The following is a 20,679-nucleotide window of genomic DNA, read 5'->3' on the forward strand; positions in this document are numbered from 1 at the left end:
CCTTCATTAGGACAATGACTTGAAAAATATCCTTTAATACTGTGATAAAGGCCTAGGAATCCGACTATGCCAACAACACTGACATTTATTGTGAAGTATGAAGAGCAGGTTAAATCTTACTACGAAAAATATTTCTGCGAGATCATGAGAGCACTTCTTGAGAGCTGCTTTGCAAAACACTTTTTAAATCACTTCTGAAGTGAGCTTTTATAACAGAAGTACACCAGAGCAGGCCTGGGGGGCCAGAAGGATTCCGTTTTCTTTCCACCTGAGCTCTTAATTCCAAGTGAAAATGATTATTTGCTCAAGCAATCAAATTGAAGCCTTTCCTTATTCTTAATTCTTAGTCTGCCTTCCTAAACTGGTGAGGAGTTCTTGGTCATTTTAAGGTCCAGGCTACATTCGCCTGGTTTTATACGGCTATATATGTTTTTATATTGTTAACCTTTCGACATAACATTGCTAATTTGAGGCCTTCATGTAAACGTTCTGCGGTACAGGAATGAAAGGCCACACACTTGGAGTCCACAAAAAAGCTCAACTATTCAGTGCACAAAGCAGCAGGAAGACCAGTGACCTGAGGGAATCTCAAGTGGGGCTGAGAAAGTTCATACAAGTGCCTGATGCAGAAACTTCTGCTTTCTAACCACACAGATGTACTTTTCAAACTTTTTCACACCCTCATTAGAACACGCTGCACGCAAGCCAAAATGATTTCAGACGCACACTTGAAGAAAATAATTGCTGAAGTGCACATAAATGGGGAAAAAAAAAGACATAGCCCTAAATACCCATCTTGTATTCTACAACATTGTATCTAAAATAAAATGCACAGTAAATCTGTAGTATACTGGCAATATTTGAACCTCATTGTACAATTCACAGTTATAGAAACAAGTTTAGCAATATCCTTGTTAAAAATATTTTACTTTATAAATAGCAGTTTAATAATATATTGAAAGCAAATCCAATATATACAACGGTTATTTTTTTGTATATTCTATATTAATATTTAAGGATTAACTATTATGCACAGGGAGACATCTTCGCTTTAACCAAACAGGACCTTAATTGTTTGGTAAGCACAGGCGAGCAGATAGATGTTCAACAGAAACACTAAGCAGCGTGTTGTCGTTGTTCACAAGTCATAAACTGTGGGTTTGCAATACCAGTTCATATTTCACAACCAGCAATAAGCGCAGCAATTTAACAAAAAAAAAGTTAAAAATGGAGCCAATTGAATTAAACATGCCTGACAGAGTTCCAGTTCTGGAACAGAGCTAATGGAGCACAATGTGATGTGGGCGGTGCGATTTTGCCAACTTCCAGTCTTCTGTCTTTACGCATACAAGCACTGTCAGTTGTATTCTCCTTAAAAAGCACGTTTTTACAGGTTCTGTTACCATCCAGCCACACCTGAAGGGTCATGCAGAGCAGAGGGCCAGGCAGAACTCTGCCCCAGGCTGGGTGGCAGTCCATGTGTGGGTACACACATACTGACAATGCTGAGGCACCGGTGAACCTATCCAGCACAGACCATCGCAGCGCCCAGTGAAACCCACAGAAACACTCACCACTTCCCAGTGCAGAACTGAACCCAGGACCCAAACACAGCTCCGCTAGTGCTGGCTGTTCGTATCCCACCCTCTCAGTTAGTGTTCCTTCGCGCCCTGCACAGAAGAGTGGTTGTGAATGCGGTCTTTACACAATTAAAGTTTTCCTCCCTGAAGTAAGAGCATAATTGCTTTCCCAGATGTTTTTCTTCATTTTACAGCTTCTTGCACTCTAGAATTTTCAGTTAAAACCCAAGATTGTACACAACACAGGAAAAAGCCAGTAGTAAGCTCCGTAATTATTAAATACAACACACAATCCAGGGTTCATACTGAAGATCTTTATATATTGGATTTTCAGCAAGATGGTGCAAATTAAGCTTCACTCCACATGAATCAGGCCACTGTGACAAGCCTAGACTGCACACTGTATTCACTGCAGGACATCTGAGTAAAGCACTGCAACATGAGAGGTTCCCACAACCCTTCCGAATGGTTAAGCAATCTCTTACACGGTGTGAAGGATAATTATGAGGGCAAATGATGTCAAAAGCAAGAGAATGTAAAAGGAAATGTATCAGAGTTCAGATGTAATTGCAAATCCCTCAAGCACCCATGTCAAATTACAGTCTGATCCTACATACTCCTCTAAGCAGCCACAGGAGGTGGGATTTTAAAAGAAAAGCTTGCTGGGGCTTCACACTCCTCTTAAAAATGAGACTAAGGTTTGTTTAAACTATCGCTCAGGTCTTCAATACAGCATGTAGTGTGTTTAGACCACTGTCCTTTACAGATTTGTATCATGAAAATAATTATTATTAAACAATTCTTCTTATGATCTTAATTCTTATGATCCCCAGCCCCTCACGTTCTTGAGTCCAATGTAGTAGAGAATCCCAACCAAATACCATTTTTACTAAAGTACAGCCATACTGCAAACAAAACAAAGATGAAATATATCGAAAAAAAGGATGCAATTCAATTGGATTTCCATTATACAACTTACCCTTTGGTGTATTTCACCTTGCAGATAAAGAAAATAAAATGATTATTCTTTAATAAGCAGATTCACACAGATTTACAAACAATTCCCTTTCGGTCCACCACGTTCACCGGAGAAACAAAGGGAGTCACATTCCAGCAGATATTTTTTAAATGAGGATGGCTTTGCATATTCTGTGTCTTGCAAGCATACGAGCTCCTTTGCTGTTTTTTTTACCCATAATCTGATGGATTTCAGGGCCAAAATAACTTAACTGGTTTCCTCTATTTGTTTTTCCTGTTACGTGTGCGTCTTCAAGTAAACCTTAAGCAGCTGTTCGTACATGGAATGTGGATTTGAATGTCACAGAAAAAGGAATTTCCCACGACAACATAAATCCATCTTCCAAAAATCCTGATCTGCAAATGGTTCCCTTCAATTTCTTAAAAGCATATGTGTTCCATACTCTTCAGAGGGTCTTTGGAATATGCAGCATGTGAAAATTTTCTCTAGTCCCTTGTATGCTACATGTTTCCAGAGTGTCCTGCTAAGTTCAGGTTTAATGGACAGGTTTCTTCTTCCTTTTCCACTCTTCCAGATATGGATATTCCATGCTGTCGCTCGCTGCTTCTATTGAATGATAACTCCAGCCTGGCTCCTTCACAGCAGCGGAAGCAGATCTCACCATCGGGCTGCACCACGGCTACAAATCCATAGCAAGTTCAGCTGGGCACTTGGTTTTCAAACCTTTGTTCTTGCTTTCCATTTGAACGGTTAAACCCAAAGAAAATAGCCTGGGAGGACATCTTATCAAATAAAAATAAAAATGGGCAGGTATGGGGTGGCAACACTTGAGTAGACGGTAACTACCCAAAGTCACATTTGCAGGGATACTATCCGTCTGTTGTCCTTTTGTTCAACAGACGTGCTTTGTTACTGGAAGCAACGGCTTCACTCTACAATGGCTTCTTTCTACTAGAAACTTACAAGGAACTTGACCATCTCAAGATCATGTTGTGTTATGCTTGCCCATGATGAAACATGTAACACACAAACTGTGTATAGCAAATATTAAAAAGAGAAAGAAATATTTACCATTAGGTCACATTTCCAACAGTGCTGCCCCCTCCAACACCGTTACTCATACAGAAACCACTAAATCAGCGACAAGGCAAGCACATTAAATCACTCTGTCACTTTGATTTCAGTACAAAAGAGTTTCAATGTATTGATCCAACAGTTAAAAGAAGCAGAACCCTAGACCTCTGAGCTCTCTCAACGCTGAAGCATCCTGCAGTCCACCACAGGCCCTTCCTCCAGGACATCTACACTGACCACTGCGGCCAGCCAGCAGGAGACAGACCCCAGGCACGCTGGCGAGTGATGAGTGAATGCAAAAGAGAGAAGACGCACATACAACACTAACAATCACGTGTTCATCTAACAGGCATTTACGTACTGTAATAGAAATGTGATGAGGGGAAAATGTACCGTTTTTGATTTTGCATCCCTGCCAAATACAGTCTCGAAATATTTAAGTTAGCAGCATAATGACAGGATTTATAAAATGTGGGCTTTTCACGTTGGAGTCAAGTACTCAATTCACTGAGTCATGAACCATGAGACGGATACGGCTGTCCAACCATCAAGCAGTCTCCATATGGATTTTATAACTGTATCTAAATCATAATAAAGTGGTTTGTTACACGAATAACAGAAAAAATGACTCAAAATGATTCGGAAGTGGAAAGACGTGTGCCAAAATGTCACACGGGACACTGCTCAGGCCGGGTACTTGACTCAGAGCTGCTTTGCAGAAATGTCCATCTGCATCACTGATGCAAACGTATCCCACTATGGATATAAACCTCAACTAAATAAAAAAATCTAGTCGATCTTCAAGGAATTATCCTTGATTAGTGTAATCACAGGTATATATATTATAAGAGTTAATCATGCATAAAAATCTAGTCCGGACTAGATGGAGCTGAATCAAACAGATCATGATCAAGCAATCCGCCCTGGCAACCGTAACACAGCTTGATATGAATCCACGTAATCAAGAACTCCGATTCAAGGCAAAGGCCTGGATTAAATGGGGTCATATAGCCAGGGAATGACCACCACAAAAGCACTCTTTCAAATCCTGGTACAACCTTTAAAGTCCAAGGTGCATCTATCACAAGCTGGTGCACCTATCATAGGCTGTTTCCATTGAATATCAATGTTTGTACTTAAAAAAAAAGAAACTTTTAAATAGTTTGCATTTCATATTCACGGGTAGCAATTAAATATTGAACTACCTCTGAAAATAATCTCGGTGACTTTGAAAGTTACAGGTGCTGAACCTCAGTGAGTTGAAAAAACTAACCTCCTACAGTAACTTACAAGTCAAATTATAGACTATCACAATGCCTACATACCCTGGTGCATGTACAAATATATTAATGTAGAAGAAAAAAAACAATAAATTATTAATGCATGCACTCAATCTTCCCCAGGGATTTGAATTATGGTCTCAAAATGGATTTAAGGCATAGACATGCAGACAGACCACAATCTATTAAACCCCCAGAGTCTTAAGATCCATTTGAAAAAAAATTGTCTTAAAGCAAATATTTAGCTCTTAAGAAAGGTAGTGTGTGTAACAATGCTATACAACCTTTTGAAAGCCATGAAGCAATAATATCAGCACAGTACACTTAATATGAATTAAATAAAATATATACAAATACTCTGCTATCCAGTTTATAAAAGTTTCCATTACTGCAACACACTCCTAAAAAGAAAAAACTTCCCTCTTTGAAACCAGAACCAAATTATTCAAATTTCTTCCTGCATACAAATTCAGGTTCAGTTCACTCTTCACCGTGGGCAAAGTAGTGTCATATAAAAAACGTGAAGCATGTAATACAAAATCAGAAATGCAAAATATGTGCAAGTTAATACTGGTAACTAAGATACATATTAGTACTACAGTGCCGTTCTGATGCAGCCTAACTAGAAGCTCAGATAAATTTGTTTATTTATAAATCATGCAAAAATTTATAAAACGAAAGTATTGTGCTGAACATTCTGCTTCTATGTGGTCAGGCGGGCATTGTATCGCTCTCCAAGTTGAAGAGTTGTTTGGTCTGTTAGAAACTTACTGTCCTTCAAATGGGAAAAGGACATGAGGGTGCAGATTATTCTAACTTGCCAGTGAAAACTAATGCAGTATCACAGTCCTTCTTCCTTTGTAATTAAAAAGATTACCGATCATCACTAGCCACATTTGTGCAAAAGCAACTTTCACTTTTCACTTCTGCTTCCCAGCTGGCACTGCAGAAGCTGCCCGACCTGAGATGGTGAATCCAGTGGTGTCTTATTCTCAACTAAGAACAGTACTGAGGTGTCGCACAAGTGTGCGGACCCTTGCGATTTGCAACGGCCACTGAAGAGATCCACCATCTACAAAACAGCGTGAAATATGTAACAGCTGTAAGACCTTTCATTCCTGTCTTATTGTTGTACTCCCTGACTGCCAGGAATATGGATGCCCAGCACTCAAATTATCTAAAGGGGAAAGTTACCATTTACTTAACTTTGACACTATTTCTCTGTGTGTGACACTAGTTTTCCACTAGATTGGACTTAATAATATACACAAGGAAATTGTGAAAAGGTGGCCTTAAATATCTTAGTACATGTCTGACAGCAAAACCAAACTCAAGTTTTATAAGGTGCTTCTTCATTTTATTTCCATCCATAATGGAGAGCCCATATTGTCTCTTGATGGCAATGAATGAGAATGAACTCAAAATGTTAAGTGTCATTTAGTCAAACTAAATGAAAGGCGCAAGACACAGGATTTTTAAGAAACCTTCACACTGATCTTATGGCTTGGTAGACTAAACTATAACTAGTAGCAACCTTGATCACTACTTTCAATTTAGAGCCAAGTGTAAACAGCAAATGAGTCCTGAATTCCTCGCTTCAATTTAATGAAGAACAACTGTATTTAATTTCACTGAAACTCCTCACTTACAACTTTCTGCTGAGCCCCTGAAAGCACCCTGGTACTACTACACTGTACAGTATAGTATTACAGCTGGAGTGGTATCCAGTTTCACATCTTTTTCTTAATTTATATATGTTTTGTACGGTTATTAAATCACTCAAATTATTTTAATATAAACCATTTTAAGCATTCCAAGGTAAGAATTACAGTTTGGTCAGAAGGACTAAAACTTTGCATTAGACAATTCTTGCCATTTTTAGCTGTTTTTCAAAAGGACAGCATTATTATAAATCGGCTAAAAATAATGTACATTCTTTTCAAACATCATTTTGTGAATTGATAACCCAGCCAATTACTAATATTCATAACTCAGCTAATAATACATTTCAAAACATTTTAAATTGAGCCAAGTAACCTACTCCTACTTTGTTACAAACGTGCAATTAATATACAACAGAGGCTGTTTATTATATTATGATGTTCATATTTAAAACAGCAATGGCAACCCAAATGTAATGTGTACCCTAAAATAATTTTCAAACATTAGAAAGACTTCATAACAGCTGATAAATATCTACAAGTTTAACTCTTGAAAACCATGAAAGAAAAAAAAACTTTGAAAGCAAGAGAAGAACAAAATTCTTCTCTTGAGAAAATGTGAAACATAAAACCTCTGAGTTACTGGACCTATTATAAAAAAACATGTGAACATTAGTAAAAATATTTTCTAGCTAAAAAGTATTCTGAATTAATAAAATGCTGTATTCATCTAATACATAACAATCCTGATTAAATTCAAGGGAAATAATGTTAGAATCGCATATCAGGTGACTCCCAGCAAAACACTGCACAATGTGCATTTTCTACAACAGTAATGTGCATGGCAGGTTTCTGGGTGAAGTTTTGCATTATCTACTATACGTTAATTCATTAAACATGGCAAATGAGGTTGTTCTCAATGTACTACAGTATACTACAGAGTGCAGTTCCTAATGTACTGGTAAAAGGCGAGTTCATGTATACTGCAAGTGAGAGAAAGTGACTGCACCAAGCTACAATACTGCTCAAGCCCAAGTAAAATAAAGTGCGTTTTATCTTGTACAGGGTTTTCCAATGCTTACGATCATCAATATTGCCCATCTAGAATACAAATGCACCAGCCACAATGCAGTACAAGCTGAAGTGGGTATCAAGAAATGCGAACAAAACAAGCAGGCCTAATGTGGAACTTCACATTATTAAACAATTGCAAAAGGCCTTAAGATAAAGATTCCCATTGTCTAAACTTCCCTCGCTAACAAAAGCTCGTTGACATAAGGGAAGAGGCACATATACACAACGCACTCAGATGAGCTGGAAGAGGTATAAAAAAAATCATAGTCAGCCACTCACAGCGCGCCTGATGTGAACAGGCAGGAATTAATTTAGCAGCACCAGGAGCCTTACTATAGAGCCCTAGACACTTCCATTACCTTCCTTGGCCATGACAACCCACGTAACTAAGAACTGACCCGATTAAACATTTAAACTACATGTCTATCCCACAAACACGTACCACAAGGAAACCCTGAGAGAAGAACGACCTGGGACTGGACTGCAAACAGTTCAGAGCTTTGTGGAAGACGAGCAGAGCCCAGCTCATGACCGGGTTTCTGATTCAGGGTCTTGGCAACAGGTGCTAGGCAGGGCTTCACATTGTGGTCAGTGACTGAACAGAGCCCTCTATACAGTACAGTATATTAACCACAGTAACAGGCCTAATTATATCACAGAACACAGACAATGTTGCTCAATAAAAGCAACAAAATGTAATGGTGTTACTCTTCAATCGGGCCATTCTGAAGTTCATGGAGGGACGTTCCACAGATGGTCTGGCCCTCAGGCAGAGTCCCAGAGTGACCCAGATTGCTGTGATGGTGCTTAACTCAGGGCTCCAGACCAGCCACAGCCCGCTTTCAAAATCGTTGCTCACACACTCCCTCTCATCAAACACAGCTGGACAGCAATAAACACCGTCAGGCAGGTGGACATTAGAGCCTTTAGCAGAAAGGGGTGCAAAATAGTAACAAAACAGAAAAATAATAAGAGATTGTTGTTGTAAGATCCTCTGCTCTTTGATATAAACTAAAACAAAGTGAGTACATTTCAGCTCGATACTAAAAAGAAGATAACAGAGACTCCAAAGTGCTCTTGGAGTAACATGTTCAACATGCAAATGTGTAAATATTAAAACATACCTTTGAACATAAATTTACTACATATAGATCTCTGGGTACTGGAAGTTATTTCCAGTACCCAGAGATCTATATGAAGTAAATTTAGTTTTCTTTCGTTTGCATGATTGCCTATTGGCTGTTACTAAATATGACTAAATTTCCAAATTATCCTTTGTTATTGACTGGAAAGTATTTTGCAGTACAATTTAAAACTATGCAGTAAGATTTATAACCATGATGCAAAGTTCATAAAAAAAAGCTTAACACTTACAAAAAAGAAAAAGCTCTGCACAAGGTAACCTCAGACCCAAATAAAACACCTTTAAGCGGGACAAAGGATCTAGCAGAAAGCAAAATATCAGTTCGTAGGAGAACACCACAATGATGTAAGTTGTAAATGACAAAGACCACAAGTAAATGCGTGTATTACTGTATATTGACAACATTCAATGTTTCATTTCATTGTCAACATTCAATTCAAAAACAGAGTCTATTTCAAAGCAATCAAGATTAGAATCATCATCTGTGAGGCAATTTGGCAGTTCCATCACTGAAAAGGAAATACTTGTGCTCTAAACATCTTTGTTGTATTTTATATTTACACATCAGTACACAACTGCCAATGTGGCCTTACGTCTCAGCTCTAACTCCTGTACTGGACAGACAGAATAAGGAGCAAACATGCTTCTTCAACCCACCCAGCCACTCAATGAGCCTAGCTTCACGCGTCAACAAGCTGAAAGCTCTGCAGAGCGTGACAGGAGAGCACTGACATCACTGCAGGGTGGGGAATCCTACTCATAACCCCTGGGTCAACTGTGCAACATCTGGACCCGACAGTTCAATCTGCTCTGGAAGCCTTTACCTCCTAGTCCACTCAGGAGCACCGTAGCCTAGCTTACATGTTTATTTTTGGAAAAAGCCCACCAAGACACTCAGCTGCTAAGAACAATACTAAGGACTGCAGGAAGAGCAGCTTCACATGTCAACATAACAATAACGTATGAAATACACACCCAGGTCTTAAATAGAATCCCTAAAGAGGAAACTCCTGGAAATGTCTTCTGCTATTACCAGACATGGCTTCAATCTTTTGTTGTCTCACACTACAATAAGGTACAAGAGAATGAGAGAGAAGATCACTTGAATCAGCAAGGAAACACCATTGGGTAAATAAAAGTAAAATGTAAATTGGAGGTTTTACCCAGGAAACACCATTGGGTAAATAAAAGTAAAATGTAAATTGGAGGTTTTACAAGTGTACATAACAAAATATTCAGAATTTCCAGGTATGTGCAGCGCCATGTCCAGCAATTCAGAACAAGGCAACAAAACCTCCAGTCAGCCGAAGTGGGCCTTTGACATTGTAAACAAGCAGGCTTGGGAATACATCTCTTTCAATCCAATAGAAATATTGCTTTCAAATTAAACACCGTTTTGCCGACAAATACGACTAACTTGCTCTAATATGATCTGCATGCAAAGTTAACATTTCTTCAGGGAAATTTCTGCTTCAGAACCGATACTTATTCACTCGGTGACTAGTGAGCAGGAAGGGCCTCATCGCGTCACAATCCGTGGGAACTCAAATGCAAGTTTGCGTTTACATGGGAACTTACAGTACTTTCACAAAGTTCACGATTTGGTGCTTAATTCAAAATTAGTCATTTCTTTCTAGACCGTCAATGAATTTATTTTGTTACCAAGATTTAATAACCAGTCTATAACGTTCCACAACCTTCTGTTCAACCAATTATTTTACAACACAAACTTTCTTGCATCAAAGTTAAAAATATCACAGGAAATGGCACTAATGCTTCAGAAGCCACACATTTATTAAACGTAATGTAATAAAAGATTGAGGACACTGGAAGTACTTGCAGTTTGTGCACAACACAAGCATGCAGCTCTTGCATGGCAAGATTAATTTTCTAAGCCTAGTTTTCAGGTTATTGAAAGTATTGGTATATACTGTATTTCAGGAAAATGTTTGTAATACATATAGAAATGTTAAAAAAAATTATGAATATTTGTAAATCAGTATGTCTCTGGACTATGTTTCATTAAAGCAGGACAGAAACCAGAGCACCCAGAGAAATTACACAAGGCCATGATGGAGGAACCACTGACACTCAACACCTAAGCTCCACAGGCCAGAATCAAACCCAGGACTGAAGAACTGCAAGGCTGCAGCATCGCTACACCTAACCAAATGCCTGTAAATCAATTAGCAACATTTAAGACAATGTAACAATGTGTGCATCAAAACAAGCATTCATCAGAGTGAACCTCACACGAAGCTCATCACTCTATTCATGCACATTTGTTTTGGGGAAAAACAAAGTACACAGATTTTGAAGATTGATAACATGTTTTATGACATGTATACTAATGCCGCAGTACAGTGACAGAGACACTATACTGTAAAAAGGCGGCATCCTTCGGATGAGACATAAAACTGAGGTTCTGACTCTCTGTGATCATTAAAAATCCCAGAGTGTTTCTCGAAAAGAGTAGGTCCTGGCAAATTTTCCCATTGGCCTTTACCAATCATGGCCTCCTAATAATCCCCATCTCTGAACTGGCTTCATGACTCTGCTCTCCTCCCCACTGATAGCTGATGTGTGGTGAGCGTTCTGGCGCACTACGGCTGCTGTCGCATCATCCAGGTGGGGCTGCACACTGGTGGTGGTGGAGGGGATCCCCATGACCTGTAAAGACCTTTGAGTCCAGAAAAGCACTATAAAAGTGTAAGGAACTATTATGACTGATCCTGACCACTCGCACGTCGCTGGCTGTTGCATACACACTACATCGCCCCATCAGTGAGAGAATTCATGGGACAGGGGTGTGATGAAGTGACAACCTGTTGAGTGTCAGGCCTAGCGAAAATTAAGAAAACCACAGAAAGAAGCCAATTTGCCATTCTTGTAAAATAAACTACACACCTCTGTGCCATTTGTACGTTCGCGCAATACTTCAGGTGGACTAGCCACCAATGGATCCAAGACCTATTTGGGATTGTTTTCTTTGCCACAATTATTAATCAAATACAACAGATAATAACTTTATACAGTAAGACTAAAGCTCCATGTACCATTGATAAGCAATGACAAACATTTAGCAAACACTTTTGTCTGACAGCAAAAAAAAAACCCACCGATGACAGCTCTTAAAGAGGGTTTTATTGAAAATGTTTTCCCCTGGGGCAAGCCCCTATCTGTTTTTCCTACAGAGCATTAATCGATTTGCCAGAGAAACTTGGGTAGGCCAGATTGTGCACAGTCGAACACATCTGCATTAATGTATATTGAGTTTTAAAAATGCTTTCTGCACATATGATGACATAAGAGGGGAGTATTTCAAATTTAACAGGTGACATTTAGGATTACTTCATCAAGTTTAAATCATCAGACCACAGCCACCCGAAAATCTACAAAACAAGTACTACTTCCTGTAACTTAAGCACAAGTAATCTTCCACTGTTCCACTGATCAATTAAGTCACATTTATGGAGTTGAGGGTGTCGTTAACGTGCGTTAGAAATTACCAGCTGGTGCACACTCAAGAGACTAAGAAATGTTCCATCCACATTTTAGCACATGCAGCAACACTGTATCCAAACTGTAACAAAGATCTTGTCAAATATAATGGAAGTTCGGTAAGTCTCCAATCGTATGACCACTGTCTGAGAACACTAAGCTGAGTGACCTTTCCATCCGCTCATTTTCCAAACACGTCTTCCAATTCAGGCTTGCAGGGGAGCCAGAGACTATCCCAACAACCAAGGGCTTAAGGCAGGGTACACCCTGGACGGAACGCCAGTCCATCACAGGGCACACACACACCTAGGCCAATTTTCCCAGAAGCCAATTAACTTACCAATATGCATTTGTACTGTAGGAGAACACCAGAGCACCGGGAGGAAACCCATGCAAAGACAGGGAGAACATGCACATTCCACACAAACAGCGCCCCAGGAAGGCCGCAATGCTCACCACTGCACCACAGTGCTGTCCCAGTGACCTTTCACGGGTGCCAATACACAACCCTGCCCTCCACGGTCTACCAAGTTTACGGAATTGCAAATACAGTATTCCAGTTAATTCTGTTCATGTTCTCAGACCACATAATTATATAAGTTGATATTGTGGTTACTGTGATGGATAAGTGTGAGAGAGAATGTCTGACACACTAGAATTAAGGGTCTTTATGATTAGCGAGATCAACTTGGCCAACCGAGACACAGGTTGCACTGTGGCTAAAATGATTTGTGCGTACCAGCGGCAGCAGGAAACAGATGCTGAAAAGTGACGACTGACATCTTAGCAACGCAAAAAGACACCAAGTTATACTAAAAATGTTCCGACACAATGAAAGAAGATGAATAGTTTTACAGATTTTAAGCATGTTGATCACTGAAATATGCAGCGATTCCTAAAATGACCAAAATACGAAGTCAGCTACGAAGTAGTGTCTGTTAAGTACAAGTTATTATTATGAATGTTCATTAAAACTGAGGTTAAACAGCTTTTGTAAATCATGCACAATGTGAAATGGAGAACCCAGTTCAGGCTTACCTTGGACAGGCAGTGCTACTGTACTGGTACGTTTTATGGGGGCGAGGCTGCTCAGATAATCACATACACGACTTCATTCATAAAAGGGGTCTCTCCCCTTGGAGTGTCTCCAGTCTTTACAAATTAAACGATTTCTTAATCACGGCGAATCAAAATGGGACTGGGGCTATCAAACAAACGTGTTAAAATGTATATTTGATTACTGTACAGTCAACTGTTGCATTCGTTCTCAAAAATGTTATCAACCCATCTGTGTGAGATAATCTACTACACAAGCAGTACAGTAGGAGGACGAATAGTACCGTTATGCCCTAGCTACTGTACAGTATAATAAGGTTTAAGAAACATTACATTTAAAAGGTGAATCAGAACGAAAAAGTGGATTATTGTTCCGTCAGAGCTTTTTTTTTGTTTGTTTGTTTTAAATAGAAATAATAAATGTAAATCAAATTAATTCCCTTTTCTTTTCGCTCAACATGAATTTTTTCCCCGTTGTCAGCCAGGAGCAGGAGCTAAATCATAACCAGCGCAGACCGCTGAGCTTAAAATGGCGCCGTGGAGTTTTTTTTTTAAATCAACAACATACAGTAATACTACCAACAAGCAGCATCAGAAATTTGTGCGCACTGCCGAGCTCATTCAAGATGTAAAACCGATCCTAACCTCTTTAATCCAACAAATGCCAGATGTAATTTTGCCATACACACGCCGCATTGACGTGAACTAACTGTACAGTGCTTGACGACAGTGTACGTAAAACTACATTTAGTTAAATAGATTCAAAGGCGAAATTATAAAGGGTCTTTAATTTATTAGTCAAATAAAACATCACCCCACATTTCAGCGTGAAATATATATACATACTACGAGCGCTTTTCTCTGAAGAAAGTCGCCCCTGTGGTGATATCCAAACAGATGCACGGAATGTGATTCGACTCAAACTACCGAAGGACAGTAAAAAAAAATAAGGGAAAAAACAGCTGGGAATAAAAAACAACTTCCACAAATGTTAAAACAATGCCAGTGATGGACCCCCCCCAAATACAAAATCTCCCAAAATAAACATTTCATTCATGTTTACTACAAACATATTAAGTGGATTAACGTTGTTGACAGTGACTGCTGGGGTTACATGATGACACAGTAATGATGCCAGAGATTAAGAAGAGCTTTTACAACGCATCGGTGGAGAAAAACAGCTGAACCTCACTGGTAGCATTGTGCAAAAAAAACAAACAAACAAACAAAAACTGAGCCAGAGCCGCTTTCAAAACGGATTTTAATAAATCTGTTGACTGAATCACGCTACGCCGTCCGTATCAAGTCATTCCCCCCTTCCTCTGCAAACGTATTTTCCCTTCCGACGGGCCACGCAGTTATTTTTAAATTCCCCGGCTGACAGAGCAAAATGCGGGTCCGAAAACTGTGCACAACATCCGCAAGACGCTGAGAAACACCGCGACACTGCACACACAAACACACACAGGTACATCCATGCATGCATCCATGCGTCCATCCACGAACATGCGTTTATAAATCACAGCTGGTGAGGTAAATCAGCTATTACCAGTCCTTGTCCTGCTGGCCGGCCACACGTGTGCTCACTCACCTGGCTCCGAAAACAGTGAAGCGACTTGCAGCCTTCGAGAGCCGTCCGCGGCGACAACACTTTCCCAACACCAGCCCTCCGCTCCCTCTCTGAAATTGAAATTCCCAGACCAGATCTCGCTGGGAGGGAACCCCCCATCCACCGGACACGTTACCTCCCCGCCCTCCTCTTCTCCCCCTCCCCCCGGGCAAATAGGTCCTGCTCCATCCTTCTCCGATTTCATTGGCCTCCCCGGGCCCACCAAGGGGGTAACATGGCGACGTGATTGGGTTCCCGCAGCGTCTGTCGACGGAGAGCCACTCCTCCCACTGACCGTGTGCCAAGGCGGCGGTGGTGCCGGCGATGGTCGCTGCGCAAGCGGGGAGAAAGGGCTCCGACTACTGTATGTGCGATGTACGTGCACAACTTTTTACAGGAGTTTAATGCGTTTTTTTTGGGGGGGGCGAGTTACGCCGGTAGTGTAGGTGACTTCACATTCACACGTCGTGTGTAATTGAATGATCTGGTGCTGTGCGTTGGCAAGACCATGGCGTCTTTTAGCTTATGAAAGTTGTGAACGTCAGATATTCAGTATACGAGTGCCTCACTTAAAACGGAGCAGTTTAAGTAATACAGAGCTTTAAAAGGTAAAAGTCACGGATATCCCTCAACATGCTGCAGTGGAATGGCCGCCCCAACTTTTCTTTTTTAGGGGGGTTTAACTTTTGTCCTTTGACTTCAGTTTAGGTTCAGCCCGCAAATGTCACCTCTGCCAGGAGTAGTTCAATTCAATTCAAGGTGCTTTATTAGCATGGCCGATGGGTACAGTGTTGCCAAAGCAAATAAAAATAATGAAATTCACATAAAACAAAACAAAAAGTAAAATAAAATCTACAGACATTTCCAACAAAGACGTATCGTAAAATATTTACATATACTGTAAACACATTAAGCATTATTCGGGGACAGACTCACTGTTCCTCAGGCTGTGACAGGAGATCACATACTGGACTGCCACTTCCACTCCTCCCTCTCCCAGTAGGACTGGGCCCGTTGTGATTCTGGCAGGTGTGGGAACTCTGGGATTAGATTTCTGAATTTAGGGAAGAATGTTTCTCTAAAGTATCGGAGACAGTTCAGTGCTGTCCAGCTTGTGAACCTCGTCACATCAAACATTACACAACTGTTACACAAGTGGCAAGCGGGATGTGAATATTACAGATGAAGGAATTTCCCACCGCAACACTGGGGACAATATAAATTAGGCTTCCGTATTCAGAGTGTACCTGACCGCTGTTTGATGAAGTCAGTCCCTAGTCTCTTGTGCCGACTTTATCCAAGGGGCGTAAGGCCATGTCTTTACAGCTTTTGGGGATGACCGGTTGGGACTATGTTTGTAAAAACAGGTTTCTCCTCTGTTTTTATCCACTTGTAGTATCCGAATTCCGCCGTAAGAAAGGCGATCTTATGGCTGACTAGGCCCGTGGGGACTCCACAGTAAACTTCGCCAGTTTTAAAAATTAGACGTGTTTTATTGACATTCACGTTGGTTTCGTTGAATAACAAAAAAGGAGAAGTTTTCCACAATACCAAAACTATTCCTCCAAATTCAAGAGAACTAAACACGCACCTACACAAGCACGTCAGAAACCGTTGACCTCTAGTTTCCTCTCCGTTTTGAAAACTGAAACCTCTAGAATTTACACTAATGAACATCGGCGATGGGCCGTCTTAGTTAAAGGCATACGCGCAATGTACGTGAATAAAACAACGTGGTTTTCAAATAGTAGAACATCAGCGTATTTACAGGATTGTTTTTAAAGGAGTATAACCAAAAATTAAAACCTCTCATGGCTCCAAATTAAAACATCACAAAGTGCGATGTGAATATTACAGATGAAGGAATTTCCCACAGCAATACTGGGGACCATATAAATTATGCTTCCATATTCAGAGTGTACCTGACCCCTGTTAGATGCTGTCATATTAAGTCAGTCCCTAGTCCCTTGTGCTGACTTTATCCAAGGGGTGTGAGGCCATGTCTTTACAGCTTTTGGGGATGACCGATTGGGATTATGTTTTTAAAATAGGTTCCTTCTCTGTTTTATCCATTGTTCCATACAAGGGTATTCCTTCTCCTCAAGAATCATTTCTAAATTATAACCGTGGCCTCCTGCAGTGACAGAACCAGGTTTAGCTACAGATATCTGGTCTCTCTGCAGCTAAAAAATGTTGGCGATGTGTTGAGAGCATCCTGGTGTCAGTGGTACTGTCCTGATATTACTGTATGTGGTTTCTCCTACTTCCACGGAAACAGAGGACTGCTGCAGTTCAAGCAGGCAGACCTCACTGATGCGATTTGGCCCACCTTGCTTGTTTGGTATTTTAAGTAGATAAGTGAATCTGAAGTTTTGTTGGGCTGATTCGTGAGAGTGATGCGGGTCTGGGCCTCAGCCTGAGGGTCCAGGCGCCCACAACGTTCGGTGTGAAGAAGTGGTTCCTATTTTCTGTCTGTGATTTTCTACTGAGTGGGAAATAGTCCCCTGAGTTGCCCCAGTCTGTACCCATTTGCATTTTACACAGGGCAGACTACACATCTTCACGTCTATGGGCATCTGTTTTTGTGCAATATATGCCAGGGACTTGTGCAATACATTTATATATACTGTATATATATGTATATTGTGCAATATAACTTTTTGTGTACTGTTCTGGTTTGTTCTTTGTGTGTTCTGGACTGTGAGTAACTCTTCTTAGTGCACTTCTCACTGAGTGTACTGACTGTATTGTATTATTATTATTATTGTATCATTCGTTACACCGTGCTGTGCTAAGCTGCTGTTGCACTGCAATTTCCCTCTCAGGATCAATAAAGTATCTATCCATTCATCACATACATTTCTCTATTTCACCCTGCCTCCTCACAGCATGTGACACTCAGATCCATTGCTCCTGTAAACACTTTTAACATTTGAAAAAAAATGTCTTCATTGTTTAAAAAAAAATCCATAAAGAAATGTACAGTATTTAAACCCAGTCAGGTATTCATTATTTCAGCCTCTTCAGGTTAAAGGTTCGTGTATCCATTCCCCTTATGGGGTGAATTTTAATCATAGTGGTCTAGCTCACACTTCTCCAGAACCACAAGAGTAAAATGTAAAAAGAGTCAGGGCAACCTTATTTCAGACAAGCTCTGCACATTAAACACATTCAGAACTTGCACACTAATATACCTGGATTAGGTCCTGTAAAAGCGCTAGAATTATCCCATTTCTCGGACTCCATAATAACATTATTGTGTTCGGATTTAATGTTTACAGCAATGTTAAGATAAAAGCAAAGATAGAAATGCAAAGCATGGATTCCACTCAAATTCTTCCTGTTCCCTGTACAGTGCCTACAGAATAACTGGTGCTCCTTACAATATGTTTCTTTATAATTATAATAATAATAATTGCTTACACTTATATAGCGCTTTTCTGGACACTCCACTCAAAGCGCTTTACAGGTAATGGGGACTCCCCTCCACCACCACCAATGTGTAGCATCCACCTGGATGATGCGACGGCAGCCATAGTGCGCCAGAACGCTCACCACACATCAGCTATCAGTGGGGAGGAGAGCAGAGTAATGTAGCCAATTCATAGAGGGGGAGTATTAGGAAGCCATGATTGGTAAGGGCCAATTGGAATTTTGGCCAGGACACCGGGGTTACACCCCTACTCTTTTCGAGAAGCGCCCTGGGATTTTTAATGACCACAGAGAGTCAGGACCTCGGTTTTACGTCTCATCCGAAGGACGGCGCCTGTTTACAGTATAGTGTCCCCATCACTATACTGGGGCATTAGGACCCACATGGACCACAGGGTGAGCGCCCCCTGCTGGCCCCACTAACACCTCTTCCAGCAGCAACCTTAGTTTTTCCCAGGAGGTCTCCCATCCAGGTACTGACCAGGCTCACACCTGCTTAGCTTCAGTGGGTTGCCAGTTGTGAGTTGCAGGGTGATACGGCTGCTGGCAATGAAAGTATGCATTGGTTCTGTAGTAGCATGAGTGTCTCCTTAGAAAGCATCTGCCTTTGAAATCTGGTAAATATTAGCAGCATATAAACGGGTATTAAAATGCGATAAGGAAAGACAAAATGAAAAAGTTGCACAATTACTGTATACGAGGACACTGAATTGAAAATCATCCTCTAGGGCAGATCTGAGTGCAAATAACAACCATTGGCACGTCACTGTCAGATTACAAGGCTACATATCAAAAAAGACCGGATCAATAGCAGGGTTATCAATTACCACTTTAGAAGAGAACAAGGTCTCGTTATTCATTATTTATGCATGGGTTGTCTCAGATTATATTTTAGGTCAATCGTCGTGTCTTTCTTTGGAAATCCACAGCTGGAAATGACAGCTCGGAAAAGCCACGAGAAAGATGCTATTTGCACTTTCGGCAAAAACATTCGCGTCTGGACCCAACCTACTGTAAATTAATATTTATTTCAGCTCACACGCAGTCTTTATTGGAACCTATTGGCCTATCAGGACAGAGCTTCCCAGGTTGAGATACTGTACAGTGAATCTCCTCCAGCCATCGCAGGGCTTCTCCAGCAATTCTAGTATCAATTTCCAGAGCTCAGGGAGAATCATACAAGAACAGCGTCTGCAACAGCCGCCTGAACCTACAGCCATGGGTTAGGAATCTCGGCCGTAACTTTAACTACTGCTCTAGATTGACATTAACGAAGAAAAAAAAAACGGCCCCATGCATAATCTCATGAACAAGAATAATTCTGCCATTGCTGTTATATTTTTAAAAAGCAGAAAGTTTGCTAACATACAACTGTAGACTGCATATATTTGTGATATCCTCAATAAAACAAAAACAAAATAATGTGATTTCAGCAATTAAATAACAATTTTGAAAATCTGTATGAAATTGTGGCAGTACAGTTGCAAGATATGCATGAATTCACCTCATATTTACATGAATTAACTTAACTTCTCAGAAAATACCAGCACAAAACATTAAAACTGAAAGTAATGTGAGGGAGATACAGTAAATAGTATAATCTACAACATTGTTACTGTGGTACTTGTACAATATATTCATTTTGAGATTAATTCAACCTTTTGCACTAAAACATTTAATTTTCTTGATAAAAATCTGCAATACTATGGTTACATAGAAAAAATAAAATGATTGGTATTATCTGACAAAACTAATGTATGAATGTAAAATAAATTACTTCCAAAACGTTTATATTATACTGTATATCATATACTATGCTCTATATCTAAGATATAACCCAACATCTCTATTGATTTGTGTTACATTAAACTCTATCTTTCTGTTGCTCTAATAACAGAAAAAAAAAGTTGCGTTTCTTGGAATTTTCATAGATGCATTCATAAAAAATATTAATTAAAAGAAAAATAGAATGTTAAACAATCAGAACTTTTCAAAGGTATGATACAACTCACCAGACACAGGTGCCCCATGTTCCAGAAGTGATTTCCATCATTCAGTCCATCCAGAGTTTAGATTTAAAACAAACAAGCAAAAAAGAAGAAATAGAAAGAATTAGCGCATACTGAATGTTCAGTTGCTGAAAACATGTTTTTCAAGATTAACATTTATAATGTAGTTGTAGATATGAGATTCAAAGTACCCTCAAACTTGAAAAAAAGAAAATTAACCTATAAAGAAAATGAGTTCTGTAAATATACATTCCACAAAATACCGATGCTCTTTGACTAG

At 40.0% G+C, this 20,679-nt stretch overlaps 1 protein-coding gene across 15 annotated transcripts in view; it reads right to left on the reverse strand.

Moving 5' to 3' along the window:
- epb41l2 (erythrocyte membrane protein band 4.1-like 2) overlaps positions 1-20,679 on the reverse strand; it is a 107,170-nt gene that overhangs the window by 70,900 nt on the left and 15,591 nt on the right. The window contains exon 1 of one of the 15 annotated variants that reach the window (XM_088626910.1): positions 16,550-16,572. The exons of 12 other annotated variants lie outside the window; for them this stretch is intronic. The gene's annotated coding sequence lies outside the window, so the exon portion shown is untranslated. Of the gene's footprint in view, positions 1-1,574; positions 1,598-14,940; positions 15,114-16,549; positions 16,573-20,679 lie in introns of those variants that run through there. 2 more of the 15 variants (XM_088626909.1, XM_088626911.1) reach the window with 2 other exon arrangements.

The sequence above is a fragment of the Lepisosteus platostomus genome, chromosome 3 (assembly GCF_059453375.1).
Source record: "Lepisosteus platostomus isolate fLepPlt1 chromosome 3, fLepPlt1.hap1, whole genome shotgun sequence".
In the NCBI taxonomy this organism is placed as follows: domain Eukaryota; kingdom Metazoa; phylum Chordata; class Actinopteri; order Semionotiformes; family Lepisosteidae; genus Lepisosteus; species Lepisosteus platostomus.